The sequence below is a fragment of the Polyodon spathula genome, chromosome 22 (genome assembly GCF_017654505.1).
Source record: "Polyodon spathula isolate WHYD16114869_AA chromosome 22, ASM1765450v1, whole genome shotgun sequence".
NCBI lineage: Eukaryota > Metazoa > Chordata > Actinopteri > Acipenseriformes > Polyodontidae > Polyodon > Polyodon spathula.
Window position 1 is genome coordinate 18,293,683 of NC_054555.1, and position 18,808 is coordinate 18,312,490.

The 18,808-nt window shown below is 42.3% G+C and overlaps 1 pseudogene; it reads right to left on the bottom strand.

Annotated features, from left to right (window-relative positions):
- Positions 1-9,700: 9,700 nt before the first annotated feature.
- LOC121297540 lies at positions 9,701-18,456 on the bottom strand (annotated as a pseudogene).
- Between the last annotated feature and the right edge of the window lie 352 nt (positions 18,457-18,808).

The following is an 18,808-nucleotide window of genomic DNA, read 5'->3' on the forward strand; positions in this document are numbered from 1 at the left end:
AAGAAAGACCGTGCGAGAACTAACTTTTATAAAGATCCATTCAAATTTGTAAAGAAAATATTCACCAGCGAGAAAAATGGCACACTAAAATCATCTAAGTTTGAGCTGGAGAGATATTTGGAGGGAACACATACAGATTCAAAAAGGCAGGAGCCTATGTCAATTCCTTCAGATATTCCACCTATAAATCCACCCAAATACCAAATGGAGGAATGTGCACCTAAGTGGAAAGAAGTAGAGCAAGCTGTGAAAAAAGCATGGGCATCATCATCTCCAGGGCCTAATGTGGTTCCATACAGAGTTCTATGAATCCTGTGGAAATTGATGAAAGTGGCATGGGAAAAACAGGTTGTACCAAGAGCATGGCGCCAAGCAGGTGGAATCTTTATACCAAAAGAAAATGATTCTACAAGCATCGGTCAGTTTCGTCTTATTTTCCTATTAAAAGTAGAAGGCAAGATTTTCTTCAGCATTATTGCTCAGAGATTGTCAACCTACCTCTTAAAGAACTGCTTCATTGACACTTCAGTACAAAAAGCAGGTATTCCAGGCTTCCCAGGATGCTTAGAACACATCGGCATTATCTGACAACAAATTCAATCAGCAAAAAAGGAGATAAAGGAGCTCCATGTGACATTCCTGGATTTGGCTAATGCATATGGTTCAGTGCCACATGAATGGGCAGAATTTGATTTTTTCAGTGTACCAATGACAATAACAAATTTAGTGAAAGCCTACTTTGGAGATTTGCAATTTAGTTTTTCAACTTCAGAAATCAGCACTACATGGCAATGCCTAGAAGTTGGAATAATGGCAGGATGTACCATTTCTCCACTGGCTTTTACCATGGCAATGGAAGTAATTATTAGGGCATCAAAATGGGTAGTGGGAGGAGAGCACTTGGCTTCTGGAATGTGACTACCACTAATTCGAGCATGCATAGATGACATGACAACAATAACTACAACAGTAGACTGCACTAATGAGTTATTGGGCAAATTAACCAATAACATTGAATGGGCATGAATGCAATTCAATTCCACTAAATCAAGGAGCATCTCTATAATTAAAGGTAAAGTAGTAGATAAAAGGTTCTACATTAATGGTGAGGCAATACCAACAGTGTCCGAGAAGCCAGTGAAAAGTCTAGGGAGATGGTACGACGGGGATCTAAAGGACACAGTTCGTGTGGGAGAAGTTAGACAACAAGCAGTGGAAGGGTTGAAGAGCATAGACAACAGCGCTTTACCAGACAAAGTGAAACTCTGGTGCTTTCAGTTTGGTCTACTGCCAAGACTGCTGTCGCCACTGACTGTGTACGAGGTTTCCTTGACAACAGTTGAGAAGCTGAAAGCTTTAATCAGTTCATACGTCAGGAAATGGTTGGGAGTTCCATGCTGCCTCAGCAGAGTGGAACTTTATGGTAAAGGAATACTGCAGCTACCAATCTCTGCTCTAACCGAGGAGTTTAAGTGTGCCAAAGTTCGACTGGAAATGATATTCATAGATTCTTGCAACAAATGCATAAGGAAGGCAGCACCTGTGTTGAAAACTAGAAGAAAATGGGCGGCAAAGAAAGCTGTGGAAGATGCTACGGCTGCCCTTCGAATCGGAGATATTATGGGGCAAGTTCAGCATGGAAAAGGAGGTTTTGGTCTCAGTTCAGCTCCTCCTACATGGCACAAGGCAACCCCTGCTCAATGGAGGAAGCTGGTAGTCAATAAAGTGCAAAAGCAGGAGGAGAGGATCAGGTGTGTAAAGGCCATTTCCCAGGCCAAGCAGGGAGAATGGATGAGATGGGAGAGTGTGGAAAAACTCAAAATTGGCTGGCAAGACCTATGGACAATGGAACAGAGCAGGATCAGTTTCCTCATCAGATCAGCATACAATGTTCTCCCATTACCACAGAACCTAAACCTCTGGGTGGGTGAGGATCCCTCATGTCCTTTGTGTTCATTACCTGCAACATTAAGGCACATTTTGACAGGATGTAAAGTGGGTCTTAGCCAAGGACGGTTTACTTGGCGCCATGACCAGGTGCTGCGATGTTTGGCCTTAGCATTGGAAGACAAGTGTAACCTGATCAATAAGTTGCCACCAGTTCCATCAAAGCATTACACACAAAAGACAATATTCCTCCGTCCAGGAGAGAAACCACCAAGAAAAGATGTCAAAACCAAGCCTCGCTCAGGACAATTGGAAGCTGCTAGAGACTGGAAGATGCTGGCAGATTTTGGTCAATTATGGCAAGATGTTGATTATTTTTCCACCTGTGATTGCCACCACTAACCTTTGACCAGACATTGTCTTGTGGTCTGGATCATCATGCCTTGTTCATCTGGTAGAGTTAACAGTGCCATTTCGTATGAGAGGAAGAAACTTCGGTATGCTTAACTAGCTGCTGAAGCGGAACAGCGAGGATGGAGAGAGTGTAATGTTTCCTGACAGACATTTTCTTTGCCCCTCTACTTTCGAGTTTGATCGAAGGTGTTGACTGGTCGGCAGTTAGAGGTCTGGGTTGCAAGGGAAGCGGACATCGGGGAGAAGGGTATCTTGGGACTCCCGGAGCTTTCAGAGACTGATTCCTCCTTTTTGGCTTATCCGCCATTTTGGATAGTAACCTTTCCTTGTTTTAGAGAACAACCAACAGGAGGAGACTGTTACAAATTGTAAAAGCAGGTTTACTAAGGTTATCCCTCGACTACACCACTGAGTAAAACTCCCAAAAAATGTTTGAATTACCTGGCACTGTCAGGCAGTCTCCCATCCAAGTATGAACCAGGCCTGAAAATTATTATTTTATTTTTAGCAGACATCCTTAACCAGGCCAACTTACAGTAGTGACATTATTTTTTTTTACATACAATTATTCATTTTATACTGGACCAATCTAGGTAAAGCAACAGTGTGTCCCCTACCTGGGATGGAACTCACAACCTTCCAGTCAAGAGTACAGTGTACTAACCACTATTCCACATCTGCTGCAAGTAAAGATACATGAAGCAATGGTGTACATAAAATGTACTTTTTATGGGTCTACAAATTGCTCTGGATAAATGCATCAGCCAAATCAATGAATGTGATATATTCATACATTTATAATATGAACATTATTTTCTCCATTTATGTATTTAAAAATATTTATTTCTAAATATATTTATTCCTCTATGCATTTTTTAAATCATTTATTTATTTCTACCTAATAAATTATTCCTTTAACTACAATTTATCATAGATCAGAGATTTAGACAAGGAAGCTACACGCCACTCTTGTGTACAATTCCATTCTATGGTATCTACCAAACAGGAAACTGGATTTTTTCAAACAGGAAATAGCGAATGTCTAGAATCGAGCAGAACGTTAGTTTACTTACAGTAACCCTGGTTCCCTGAAAGAGAAGACAACCACCAAGGCATGGGATATGCCAGCTCATTGGGTAGGTATTGCTGAGCTCTCTATATCAGAGCTGCCGATAAGCCCCTTTCTGGGATGATGCACTCATTCCGCCCACCGAGGGGATAAAACTGCCTTCAAAGGAAGCCATTTCTCTTTTTCCATCGAACCCATGAGGGCGACCGATGCGACCTTGCGGTTGGTGGTTGTCTTCACTTGGAGGCAAGCCAGCACCATTATATGCAGTGGAGACTGTATCCACAATCCAATGTGACAGACGTTGCTTAGAAAGGGGCTGTCCTAGGGTCCGTGTCCCATGACAGAAGAAGAGTTGGTCAGATTGATGCAGAGCTCTTGTTCTATGCACGTAGCATCTCAATGCCCGCACTGGGCAGAGGAAATTTAATCTCTCATCCTCTGTTGAAGCAAACGGAGGTGGATGGAAGGACTCCAGTTCCACAGATTGATTAATGTGGAAGGCTGTGATCACCTTGGGGAGGAAAGCAGGGTTGGTGTGCAGAGACACTCTGCTGTCATCCTCCCAAATATGCATGCAGAAGCTGTGCACATACAGTGCCTGCAGCTCACTGACCTGCTTAGCGGAGGTGATGTCTTGGGTGATGATGGAAGGCTGTCTTCATAGACAGGTACTTCAGCTTTATGGAGTGTATCGGCTCAAACAGGGCCTTCATGAGAGCCTCCAGTACAATATTAAGGCTCCATTTGGAGAGAACAGTCCTCCTGGGAGAAACAGGTAGCCATAAAATGCCTACCCGGAGACAAAGAATCTACGGGGGTATGGCAAGCAGAGATAGCCACTAAATACACCTTTAAGGTGGAAGGTGATCTACCAGCATCAAGCAGTTCTTGCAGGGGGCAAGATATGGGGTCATGGCTTCCAGCCAGACACTAAGCCTGGAAATACCTCCACTTATAGGTGTACAAGGACCTAGTGAAGTCTGCCCTAGTGCTCTGCCAGACCCAATAAACACCCTTGCACCTGTAAATCATTGTCTGTGTTTCGCCATTGGTGAATTTGGGTGCCAAAAAGAGCCTTTCGCCTGACTGCGGAGATCAATGCGCAGTGGAGAACTAGGAGAACTGACACTTCCTCTAACCAGACTTTTTCGAGAAAGGCCGGGAGCAGCGGTATAGGTGGGAAAGCGTACAAAAATGCTCTCAGCTCCCATGCATTTATGTACAGAGATGTCCATCGATCCAACCTGGGTCCGCAAACTCCTCTGCCTGCCCAGACCACCCACACCCACGCCTCCCCCCTGCCCCCGAGAGGTGCACCGGGAGGCGCCCAGCAACCGCATGGTCAACACAACCCGGGGTTGTGTTGAATTCACGTGTTTGGTGGGCGCCTCTTGGTGCACCTCTCGGGGGGGGTGGGGGGCGTGGGTGGTCTGGGCAGGCACAGGAGTTTGCATAGCATATACCGGGGTGGATACACAGGCTTGAGTGCTGCGGTAGGCACTCAGGCGAGCAATACAGGGGAGCACATGGTGCTGTTCCACAGTACAGAGCGGCAATGACCTGGATCCCGACCATGTGCAGTCACACAATGTGGCAGCACATAGAGCACATGGTGCTGTTCCACAGTACAGAGCGGCAATGACCTGGATCCCGACCATGTGCAGTCACACAATGTGGCAGCACATAGCGTATGCCAGAGTGGAGCACAAGCTCAAGGAGCTGTGGCGTGTTAGGCAGGAATAAAACTGTACTGCTTTTTTTTTTCTCTAACTGCAAAGGCAGTAAAAGAAAACATACAGGTTTATACACAACAATTCAGCTATGGGAGAAACACATTCACCAGGCCAGGCGGGTGACCAAGCACTCCTTGTAGGTGGGCTGAAACAAGCCTGCTGATTCAAATAAACAGCGGGACACTGCAGAGGTGGGTCCCGGTGGAAGAATTACGTTTATTATTTATTTCTAACTGCAAGACAGTAAAGAAAAAACACACACAGACACAAACACAACAGTAAAGTTGTGAGGGTAAAATAGCAGTCACCACGGCAACCCGTGTGTGGCAAAGTGGTGAGTGCGTGCATGTGAGTGCAGTGCAGAGTGGATTAATCAAACAATGATTTATAGGTGCAAGGGTGTTTATTAAATGATTTATAATGTCCAGAGCCTTATGGCAAAACCTGTAAACAATAATAATGATGGAAGTTGTACAGCAGCGTGTATCACTTCTATTTGTAAATGCCACTGGGTTTGACCCGAAACCAAAAGTCCAGTCTTTTCTCACCCACACAAAACACAGACACAGTTCCTACAGTGTGTGAATTAAGTGCTTGTGGTGCAAAGACAGTTCCTCAGTGAAAAGTGAGTGGTGATATCTGGGTTTGATGCTAGCCTGCAGCTGCAGCTCTGGATCGTGTTAGTAATCTTGAAACAGACAATTCAAACAAACAGCTTTACAAGACAAAACTAACACAAAACACTCATGGTTTCTTTCACAAATAACGGGGACTCCTTCTAGGTTGTTGCTAACCATGAACAAAAGAAAAGATCACTTTCACTACGCCCCCTATTTATACCCCTAGGTTAATGAGCGCATCGCTCCTCGGATGCCACGTATCTCCCATCCGAGTCATTGAACTTGGGTGCCATAGCTCATGCCCTAAATGACCAACTTCCACCTACGGAATAAATTGTAGTGCCATTTAGTTAAGGGTACTCCTTTTACATAGTGCCCTCACAGGTCGGGAAGATCTAACACCAAAAGTCACACAACTGGGGCAGCGCGTAGCCTACAGCGGAATGGAGCACCGTCTACAGGCTGAGGGCAACAAAGAACCTTGTGCGCTGAGCACCTGAGGGCGCTATGCACACTGAGGAACTAGTGCCTACCCTAACCGTGCAGTCACACACATATGGTCAGCGCGTAGCATGCACTAGGGGGACACAAGCGCCAAAGCCATGGTGGGCGAATTGAAGCAAAAACACGGTAGAAAGATAGTATAGGGGAGAGCACACTGTTTGTTTACAAGGCCCGACTCATCAAGGTGGGCGGGCCTACGCAGCCGAAGAGGTCTACTTGACAGCGGGGATGCAGCAAGGCCTAGCCCTGTGGAGGAGATTATGGCTGGAGGAGTCATTCAACAGTGGGGATTTGGCAAGGCCTAGCCCCATGGAGGAACTGTGTACTCAGGAAGAAATAGACAATCACTCGGGGGTGACTGCACAGGCAGTCACTCACACACGACAGACAGATAACAAAGAGCAGCCTACCACGGTAAGTGAGGAGGCTGCTGAAAGACAGAAAGGCAAAAGGCTCGTTTTTTTCAAAGCTGGTGATTCGGGAAAGCGGCGAGCCGGCTTCAGCACGAATGCAATTCGACTCGACTCGAGAAGCTCTTTCCTATCAACGCTTAGCTAGACATAGAGGTCTTACCTTACCATCTTGAGAAAAACAGAAATGTCTTCCTTTGGATGACAGTTTTATCCCCTCGGTGGGCGGGACCGAGTGCATCGTCCCATCATCGCAGGAAGGGGCCTATCAGCAGCTCTGGTATAGAGAGCTCAGCAATACCTACCCAATGGGCAGGCATATACCATACGTAATGTCTTGGTGGTCGTCTTCAAATTGAAAGGGAACTGCAAAACTCTTGGTGCTGCATAGTCTCGGTAGTTTTCTTATATATATATATATATATATATATATATATATATATATATATATATATATATAAGCTAACATACACATTTGTCCCACCCAACTTCACTCTTTTAGAGATTTTTTAAAAAGTATTATATAAACAACAAATTTAGAACTTAACGTTCGGTGTCAATGCAGCAATAGGGTACCGGCAACTTAAAATGCAAGTATGATCCACTAGTGTGGAATGTGCACAAAAAGACAATTAGGCCGATCAATATAGAGCATAAATATGTATTTTAAATGTGTCTGCCCGAATCATGCATAATGTAGCCTACTAAAAACACTTTTATCATTAATAGGCCTATATGTATTACTGTATTTGCTTTTTTGCTGGCGTTTTCAGTATTCTCAATGTTCTAATCAAATGTTAGTAATGATGATGTACAAGATGTCTGAATTTGTCTTTACACCTTAAATTGTGAATTTCCATCCACACTTGTAGAGGCTTATTGTTTAGTCCTCCTTGTCTGGCTACTGTAACTTGTTCCACTTGTCCAGACTAGCTAAACCACTTGCTGTTTGGTACGCTGCAATCAGGACAAACTTAGTACAGATCTGCAGGACTTGCTAGGCCACTTTTTAATCCATTTGATGCAGACTGAGTCACTGGTACACTGCAGTCGACCCTCAGGGTTTTACACTGGTGGACTTTCAATGTAAAAATATAACTAAGTCTTATCTTTTTCTTATGGTATTTTGGTCGTAACTTTCAGGTAATTTGGGTTTCCATGTAGTTTTATTTTAGGGAGAGAAATTCTCCTTCCAAATTCAAATGACCTAATTGATATATATATATATAAATGTTTATGTCTGAGTTCCAGTTTGTCCTTGCGTGACTACTGATATCATGCAGCTTTCTTAAACTGGGTTTCCAAGGCTTTTCCTCATTTGGCAACCAGTTTTTTTTTAATAAAACGTATTGCAATAGGCTGCATTTTTTATATTTGTAATAGTTTCAGTATTTTTTATAATCTGGCTTATAAAACAACTTATCTATAAAGTACTACCATTTGATTAGTCAAACAGCACTCATTTGAAACATTGAATATATGGTGTCACAAAACAAAACAAGCACACTAAATGAAGAGGTCTCTAAACCCCTCGTACTGTATGTTGAATTTTTCCTATCTGGACACAGAAGCTTGCAGGGCTACTTCTTGCAGATCTCAGCTGTTAATAAAGGACTACTTGGTAGAAAGTTGCGCAAGCTTACCTCACATACAGGATCTTCACTGCTGAAGTCTCATCAACATAAGGTACAGCTTTTGGACATGTTTGCATCGAAAAGACCTTAGTATCTAGTCAATTTGCTTGCCTTTTTAGCACAAGGCGGCGTTTTACCCACCCTTTTTTGGCTGTGCAATTCCTATAGCATGTGTGAGGAATGTGTGCGATGTGTGTGTGCTACGTCACAATCTCACAAGAGTGCAGACAGAATCTGGAGTTTCTAAACTGCATGGAAACACTGTCACTCTTTACCTTGGACTTCACTTGTGGTGTGAGGCAGGGCAGGCATACTGAGAGACTGGGGAAGTGTTACGAAACACAAACAGTCCACAAACAGAGCACCGGACATGGTCAAAGTCATGATTTCTTAATGTTTCTTTAAAGTGATGACTAGTCGACCGGTTTGGTTTTTTCTACCTCAGTTATTTGACTCAATTAGTAGTTGTTCCACCCATAGTGCACAGACAGGATTGCGTGTTTCTGCACATCCTGAACACGAGGACTCTCAAAGATCTGGATACTGCAAAATTATCAAAAAACATTGTGTTCACAAACATAAGCCTCCCGGGGGACTGGGTGACATCTCTCTGCTGCTAAGAATGTCACAACCAGGGAGGTGTGTTTGGTACTTTCCTCTCATTGGCAGAACCAGCCTGGTCATTAGAGGATTATCATTTAATGACAAGAGTGGGTGGATACAAAACAAGATCCTCGAGCAGCAAAATAGAACAACATGTTCTACTTATATTCTTTTGTAATAGTAACAGACAGACAGTCTCCTCATTTCCCGCCAGGTCCCTCTACTTTACAATGTCTTTAACACGTAGTTCTCTAGATAAAATCAAGTCAGCAGAGATATTCATCTTGCTAACAATGAGGCTTCATTTTCAGTGCCTCTGTTCACCAGGTATTATCTAAGAAATCATGGAAATTGGGTACCTGTGATTCATCTGCTTAGGGTCTTGACAATATGCTTATCACAAAGTGAATAAAAGCAACATTTGATTTATTTTGACCTTTCAACAGCCCTGTATTCTGGTGACACAGCATCGGCCTGAAGCCAGACCTGCATACACGATGTATACTATCTGTAGCTACACAGCCAGGGTGTGTGTGTGTGTGTGTGTATATATATATATATAATCAGAAGACAGCTGCTTATAACTAATATTGGGCTGAGTTTCAGTGTCATAGCTATACGTTCAGCTAGAGGTCGCACTGAATAGTAATAGAAAGGGTGCTGTCGACCTTAGAAACTGCTAGTCCACTAATCCCATGTGCTGTGGGGATAAAGCATGCCGTTTCAGCTGGGCGGAAATGCGGTTGCAAATGCAACCCATTACCATGTTACAACATTAATATATGAGTGCACAGAAAGCAATGTTTAATGAATAAACAGAGTATCAGATCTTACCAAATACATGATTTATTCATATTTCTTAGTAGCAACCAGTCAAACTATTTGATTTTTAATACCCTACTGTAAGCTCATGAATCAAGTTAAACACAACAGTCTAGCCAATGTTACACTCCTGTAGGGAAGTGTGAGCTCGTCTCGCTTTATTTAATAAAGAGAACATGATATAACAACAGAAATCAATCTAGAAATTGCCAAACAAGTTTTTTTTTTTTTTTTTTTAATAAAACATCAGTATTATGACAAGCTTTATTAAGATGGATTTATTTATTGGAATCATTTTTAAAATATGCGATAAAATGGAGATTAACTGATATTACAGTTCTTAATCTCAAAATGAAATCAAGACATTTTGTTCTCGACTCCCTAGTTGTAACCTCTTATCATAACAACATTCACACAGTATTGCTATGCCACTGAGATTTGTGCACTAGACTTCAATATTGTGCAATATATATTCATTCACATTCACATTTTTATTTAACCTATCATGTGAAAATAGAATCCCAGGCAAATAGACAGGTTCCTGGAAGAGCTGTGTAGAGCTGTGAAAACAGCACAGTTTGTATGGGGTGATACAGCTGGTACAACACAAAATAAGAATTGGAACCAAACTATGTGAATGATATGTGGGGGTGACTTAGTTGTGTATATCATATTCATTCTACATTTCTTAAAATCAAAACAAATTCAACCTGTCAGTATTGTAGGTTTATGTCACATTGGGTGTTCGTGAGAAGATGCGCGTTTTTCAACTACAACATTATTGTCAGATGTCTGTATTATTGTTCAGCCTGCCGGACATTCTCCAAATTGAATACAAAACTAGTAAGAGCTGGCTTCAGTAGAGTCCTTTGTTTATTCTCTGTTATACAAATAGACAAATCAAAATCCACATATATACAGTACATTCATTCAATACAGTGCTTTACTACCTTTGTTAGATCTAAATGTTTTAGAAATCAGTAATGATTCTCTATTGGATTAAACACCAATATTTAAAATGGTGTCTTAGACTTGCATTCAGTACTGTTTTAAATCAATGAGAAGTCTAACCTAAGTCACCTCAAGCTTTCAACACAGCAAAGTAGAATCTTCAGACCCACACTGTCATCTGGTGGGGTTAGCCAGTACTGACCATGCATGCATTTAATACGTTGAGTAAGCAATAAATTGAACATGATCTTACTCCTCATAAATATACACATATACATACACATGTCACTCTGTACTATAATAATTTAGCAAATTTCAGGAGCAGTTAATGGCCAAATTAAACATATTTACATTACTCAAGTCACCCAAAACCCAAACATTACAGCCTAAAACTAAACTATATGCTGCCAAAGCGAGCCGCTGAACCAGCCCAGATCAGAACAACAGACATGGGTTACACTCCTTTGAAGAACCCAGAGCCCTCATTGAGAAGTTTCTACCTCTTAAAAGGGATCTGAAATCAGTCCAGTTGGTTTCTAACTGCAGCTACATTTCAACCCGCCCGTGAATTGATTTGAATTGGGACTGTGCGGGCTGGCAGATCTCCAGAGCACATGGACAGGGGAAGTTACCTGCTGAGCGCCCAATACAAGGGACGTGAGAGCCGGGCTTGAAACCTCTGAATGCTGAAAAACACGTGGGCTGAACAGGAGGACTGAGAATAAAGTTACACTGCCTGGGAAATACTGAAGATGTCCGGTTGCAGATTTGTTTGTAAACTACAGATGGAACCAGTCCAATTTGACACTGGTAACAAGATGAGTTTTACAGACTGGTTTCATGGCATGGGTGGAAATGTGCTTAAAAGCTCATTTAAAAATGTGAATCAGAACTCATACTGCACAACTCAAAATGCATGCAATACATCTAAAGAGGATATTGGAGTAAGGCTGGATGTTTTTCATATTGATTTCATGAAGCAGATAAAAACAAGGCATTGCTTTGAGGTTGGTAAGGAAAGGCTGAGCAGGTTTCCTGCCCTTCCCTTAACCCCAGCACACCCTCACCACAGGGAAGGCCCATGTGTCACGGTGTCCCATGTGCACCAGCCGGCTGTAGGGGGAGCAACTCTACTGGAAGGGGGGCATCTGGTCCCATAAGGGCCCACTGACAGCCAGGAGCTGGTAGCCTCGATACAGAGAGAAGGAAGTGACCTTGAGGGGGAGAGAAATCAGGAAAAGTGTACCAATGTACTGAAAATTGCTAAGCACATTGCTTTCTTCCCAACAATAAAATTTATGACGAGTTTGAAGTTGACAGAAAGGACTGTCATGCAGAAATCCCTTTTGAAATGCATCGTGCAACCACACAAGTATTATGTTTTTGCAGATTGCAACATAAAACAAAAAAACCACACATAACCCATTCACGTCAAGGGGCACCCTCAGCGATTTTGTTCCATTACTGCACCTTGTTTATTTCCATCACCATTCAAATTCAATTTCTAGTTAGCAATGCCTTAAAGTAATTGCCGCTAACAAAATAATGACATAAACACTACTTCTCATGCACTTGCATTCACCATATAAGTCTTAAAGGGCATATAAGGACCTTTTTATTTTATTGACATGTTCCCATTTGTTGCTACAACTGTTTACTTAAGGTGTGTGTATATTGCATTATTTATTTATTTTTTTTATTTTTTTACATTAACCACTTTTTTAGAACTTTTAAATTGCATCCCCTGCCTCAAGGCAGCTTCACATGTAACCGTGTGGCCCTCTCAGAACTACATTTCCCATCATCCTCCTGCTCATCTATGTAACAGATGGATTTACCAGTGAGAAGTTGGATGATAGGAAATGTAGTTCTCAGAGGTTCATGCAGGTACATGTGAAGCCATCTTTTGGCAGGGAATGCAATTTTAAAAAGTGGACAAAATGTAAAAAATAACAATTAAAACAATACACACACAGACCTTACTTAAAGTTGTAGCAACACATGACATGGAACATGTAACACAATAAAATAAAAAGGTCCTTATATACCCTTGCGGTCCGATGTCGGACCCTGTCCCACATCATCAAAAAGACGTAAAGCACGGGTCTAGTTGTTTTTTCTCCGTAGAAAAACGAGAAAACCTTTCAATGGCCAAGTGAGACCAATAGGAGCCGAATGAATCTGAAAAAAGGGGTGTATCTCATAGCCCCATGCACTTCAGACATAACACGGACATAAAGCAAATAGCTGCTTCTGCATCCAGCATTCAAAGAACATCACTGACATTTACAGACATTCACTTTTATTTGATGCTATAGTAATACAATAATGACTTGGATCGCATTACTGAGGAATTTGGTGATAAAACGAGTGATCACGAGAGGATTTATCAGTATGCATGTCTATAAAGATGTATGTGTAAAATAGAGCAATGGGGTGGGGCTTGGCTAGAGATACAGTACTGAGTGTCCTTTTGTGATTCAATGCCTTTTAAACCTGGGTTTTACTCTTAAATAAAAATATTTTAAAACAGCGTGTGTAAAATAAACAGCGCATATGAAAATAAATTGGACCTGAAAACAAATGGAGTCACCAAAAGTGACTGAAAATACAATAATGATCGCAATTGAACTGCAATCGATCAATTCAAATGTACAAATACAGGTTCAATTACAATTACATTAATTACAAACTGCACAATTACATTGTAACTGCAATTCATTACAAATTGCACAATTCCAATTGGAACTGCCTCAAGTCTGATTTAGAGTATATCTGAGTTTCTCGAAGTCAGGACTCTGAACTGCAATGCCTCCCTAACCCCTAGAGGAGGGAGTGCTGTTGAACCCGGCTCCTCACCTTCATGTCAGTGCCTCCGTGGAGTCTCTGCTTCAGGGCTCCGAAGGGGTACATTCCATTAGCAGGGTTGAGGTCCGAGCGGACTGAGATGGCGTTCTCCCCATTGTGAGGGGGGTCACTGCCGTGGCACATTGACAGGGGGTCCTCCACAAAGTTATAAATGTTTAAACTAAATGTTTAAACTCTATAAGACATACACTTGTGAAAATACTCGCTGGCTCTACAGCAGTAGATATACAGGGCATGTATTTAATATTCAGTATTCAGAGTCGACACCTTATTAACAATAGTCTTGCACACATTGACACTGTAGTCATTTCATTTAAACCCTACTGTTGTTATGGGTTACCGGAAACATTACCAAAATTCTAAATCTGTTTAAACGTTTAGGACAATCACCTCTACTGTCTAATTATCTTCAGTTCTGTTGGTAACCACTAGACCACACTGCCTCCCTCCCAGTCCCTCAGCTCTAACCACTAGACCACACTGCCTTCCTCCCAGTCCTTCAGCTATAACCACTAGACCACACTGCCTCCCTCCCAGTCCCTCAGCTCTAACCACTAGACCACACTGCCTCCCTCCCAGTCTCTCAGCTTTAACCACAAGACGAGACAACACTGACCCGTCCCACTTGCTCAGCTCAGAGCACTAGGCCTCCCAGCCTTCCATTCCAGTATCCTGTGCTGCCCAGGGCCCTGACCTCATGAGACGGATCATGGACTCCATGTTGATGACCTGGCTGTGGTTGTGATGGAAGGTCTGTGCTCGCGGGTTCAAGTCGAAGGAGAACCAGTTTCCATACTGCTGCACAAGTTCAGGCCTGCCACTGGCATCGAAGATGGGCTCAAAGTACCTGGGACAGAGGAGCAGAGAGATGCACATTACCACACAAAAGACCTGCCGGAGCCTGCCTGCTGGGTGTCCATCAATCATAATGTCTCCTTACACCTAGAGAGGGGTCTTCGTTGAGGAATACTAAGCACAAATGCATGCTTCTATTGAATGATCCTGTTTTTTTTTTTTTTTTTTTAGTTGTTTATTAAAAAAAAAAAAGTGAAAACAATAACATCTTCACACTATTTTTAACTGAAATTATTCAACTGTAAAATTGAGGTTTATAAAGGCTGGGTCACTCCATGGTTGTTTTCACCAACACTTTGATTGTTTGCTGTGACATCAACCATTTCCAAGTGAGGGCTAGGTTGAGATGAACAAAACTCATTCCACCAGACCACACTGCCTGCCTCCCTCCCAGCCCTCAGCTCTAACCACTAGACCACACTGCCTCCCTCCCAGCCCTCAGCTCTAACCACTAGACAACACTGCCTCCCATCCAGCCCACAGCTCTAACCACTAGACCACACTATCTCCCTCTCAGCCCTCAGCTCTAACCACTAGACCACACTGGTCACATGAAAAGTAAAAGGTGAGAAAGGCCAGAGAATCAGATATAAAACAAAACAATGTACTCACGGTATGTTATAGCTTGCCCAATAGCCCTTTCAGAACAACTCCTCAGTTTTATCTGCAACCATAATAAGGCCCCTAAACCAAGAATGGAAAAAGTCAAATATTGCCACATGTCACACACACACACACGGAGAGCGGTATCCCCAGAGTAAAAATTGTAGGTTACTCACAGAATCTGCTCCAAAACAGTAAACAGGTTCTCCTTGGTGTCTGTCTTCCCAGGGGTAAAGTAATTGTAATCAACAATCACCCACTGGTTATTGTAACTGGAATAAAAACAAAGCAGTGAGGAACAAAAATACCAATACCCAGGCCCACGTGTATCAATACAGCAGGGCTTCTCACACTGGTCCTGGGGACCCCCTGTGTCTGCTTGTTTTCATTCCAGACTGAGCCCTCAGTTACTTAACTGAACCCTTAATCGAACTAATAATTTACTTAATTATCCCTTTTTTCTTGTTTTCAGCTCTTAAACAGTTAGAGATTTCAAGTTAGCTGTAACACTTTAACTGATTTTTTGGAGCCCAGCAAAATTAGAAAAGGTCTAATTAAGCAAATTATTTTAAGGGTTTAGTTAAGTGATTGAGAACTCAGTTGGAACGAAACTCTTTACAACAGTGAGGATTGATGTCAATTAAAGTTAGTGAAATGGACTAATCACAACTACAAATAACAATAAAAATATAACTGATAGATCTATTTATAGAATGAGAGACTTGGCATCAAATAACCGTTCCACAGTCGGTTGTCCTGCATGAATTTTATTTAAGTACTTTTAAACCAGACATTTCTTGCATTCAATCAAACCCAATGACATCATGCTGTCTTGCTAAGGAGATGCAGAGCTAGATCTAAGGAAAGTAACAGGCAGCGACTGCAGCATCTATACTTCTGTTAGTGAAGGTACAGGCAGCGGCTGCAGTGTCTACGGCAGTGTATTTTTTTTTGTTCCTGGGTAGTAAGAGTTATTTCCTAATTGCTTATGCCTCAAAAGTATAGAAAATGGCTATTATTCCCCACAAACTTTGCTTTTGTGACCAGGACAGTGATATTTCAAAATATCACTATTTCCAATGGGAAAATGGGCAAATGTGCGTCTTTTCCTTCACATAAAGTCAGAAAAAAACAACATATGAATCCAAATTAACATGTATTTCTACTAAAGTAATACAAAAATGACTACAACAGATTTAGAAGTGAGTAGTTTTTCGAGATTTACGATTATACTGTATTTACAGTATAATCGTAAATCTTGAAAAACTACTCACTTCTAAATCTTTTGTATATGTTGTTTTTTTCTGACCTTATGTGAACGAAAAGACACACATTTGCCCGTTTTCCCATTGGAAATAGTGATATTTTGAAATATCACTGCCCTGGTCACAAAAGCAAAGTTTGTGGGGAATAATAGCCATTTTCTATACTTTTGAGGCATAAGCAATTAGGAAATAACTCTTACTACCCAGGAACAAAAATTGTGTTACATAGTGTTATTTAACAGGCTGCAGGTGCTTCAATACTTCTTACAACATGGTCGATGTATTCTTTGCTTCTCACCAGCAACTGACCAAATGCAGCCCAGGCAGAGATTAAATGAAAAAAGGTGTTAATCATACCGATGCTTTCCTGTTGTTGACTGTAGGTGTCAATATCTCCACTCCACCCAATTGAGGCGTGTCGTGAGCCCACCTGGTCAGAAACAACTCAAATTCAAAGTGGCGAAGCCTGTTGTAAAATGAACAGGTTATATGAGGTTCCAATGCAGAACCCCAATCAAATGCTCTAAAAGGGTATGCCATTTATTACAGTAGTTTGTAAACCCCTAAAACATAAACATAGAAAAATAGCAAGCACAGCTATATGCAAGTGTAAGTTGAAACCCAATACGTTGTTAATGAAGTCACATCTGTGCCTCCAGCAATTCACCAATCCACTGCTCAGAATGTAGAAGTCGTCCCCTGAGAATATGGAGCCTGGGTAAGAGGAGAAGGCCTGGACCACTCCAAGCATAGGGGACTCCGCTGGGAAAGAGACAGGAAAGAGAGCAGGGCAGGAGTCAGCAGCCTGCGAAAAGATAGCACACAGTGTGTAAAGATGCAACAATTAGGCCCTGTTGTCTAATACAGTTCACATCCACACTACAGTGTGCCTTTAGAACCCTACTTGAAACCAGAGTTTTGCTTCATCCACATTATTCAGTGTAATTTACTACATTATACTTATGATCAAACAGCCCAGAATTCTACAACATTCACTTCATTGTTATACAGTCCTTACAATGAGGGTGCTGGTACTTAACATAAAGGCACTTTGGATTGTCCATCCTATGTTAAGTTTGTCAGTGTTTTCCAGAGAGGAAGAAGACTAAATTCCAGCAAAGTTTACACTTTGGGATCTTCTGAATACCCATTAAAAATCTGCTGATATTACCTCAATGTTACATTTAAAAATGATCTCCCACTCCTGCCTCCACTGATAAGGTAGGAGGAGGCAGCAGTGTGCTGCAGGTACCTTGAGGAGCGCCCTGGAAAGTAAAGGAGTACTGCTTCATGATGCACAGCATGGACTGGTAGTTGTTCCAGGTGTCATGGGACACCAGCAGGTCCTTGTTGCCTGGCAACAGCAGGAGCCGGAGCCCAGTGCTCATGATTGGTCTGTCTTGTTTAGGGCGGATTCAAGATCCTCCAGGTCTCTGCCCAGATTGAATAGCCTGTACAGAAGGGAGGGAGGGGGAAGAGAGAGAGAGATGACTTACAACACCGTGGACACCATCAATTAACAGACCCCCAAATACATTAATTCTTCTACACACAATTAAAGCGAACAAAACAATTCCATACATCCCTCCGCCATGCATATCAATCCACTACATAGTTCTCAAATGTGCAGTTTTGAAAGGAACACAAAAAAGAACTAAACATACATGATCTGTCATACAACAGTGGGTTAAAGAAATCCCGGTTATAAGCCACGCTTTCAGATTGTTTTGTGGTTCCTTGGTCAACTAGAGAGTGAAGTTGCCCCCACCCCTTCAGGGGCTTATTTCCCGTCGGTAACCAACTGGCTGTTTCCCTGAATGACTTACAGTTAAGAAGCAGGTAACATGCTTTAACCTCAAGGTGATCACAGAAGCAGAGCAGACTTCCTGTTAAGTAAAGCAAGCAAACTGAGAACTTCTTTTACCTAGGAGAGTACCAGATCTCAACAACATGTGTTTCTGTCAAAACTGCACATTTAAACTCTGAACTATTAAGACACCTAAAACAGCTCCCTTTGTACCCCAGATTGTGAGGACGGAATAATTCCATGACCAAGTTTCACCGCTATAGGGTAGAATATAAGAGCTGCTGATAAACCATACCCCCCACCCACAGCTCCAAACCCCTGGCAGTCTCTGTGCCCCCCTACCTGGTGCCAGTACTGGTGGTCCTCGCCACTCTCCATCTGCCCCTGCATCCAGTGCTGGTTGCACATGATGTAATCCTTCAGGCGCTGGCAGTATCCGATGTCGTACCCTGGTGTTCATCTAGTGCATGTAGATAAGCTGCAGGGAGCGAGGCGTGAGAACATCAGAGACTTCCATTCAATCCACAGCACTGTGTGCTGCTCCTTTCCACGTACTGCTCTGCACTCAGTCTATAACACTGTGTGCTGCTCCTTTCCACGTACTGCTCTGCACTCAGTCTATAGCACTGTGTGCTGCTCTGCACTGAGTTGATAGCACTGCGTGCTGCTCTGCACTCAGTCTATAGCACTGCGTGCTGCTCCTATCCATGTACTGCTCTGCACTCAGTCTATAGCACTGAGTGCTGCTCCTATCCATGTA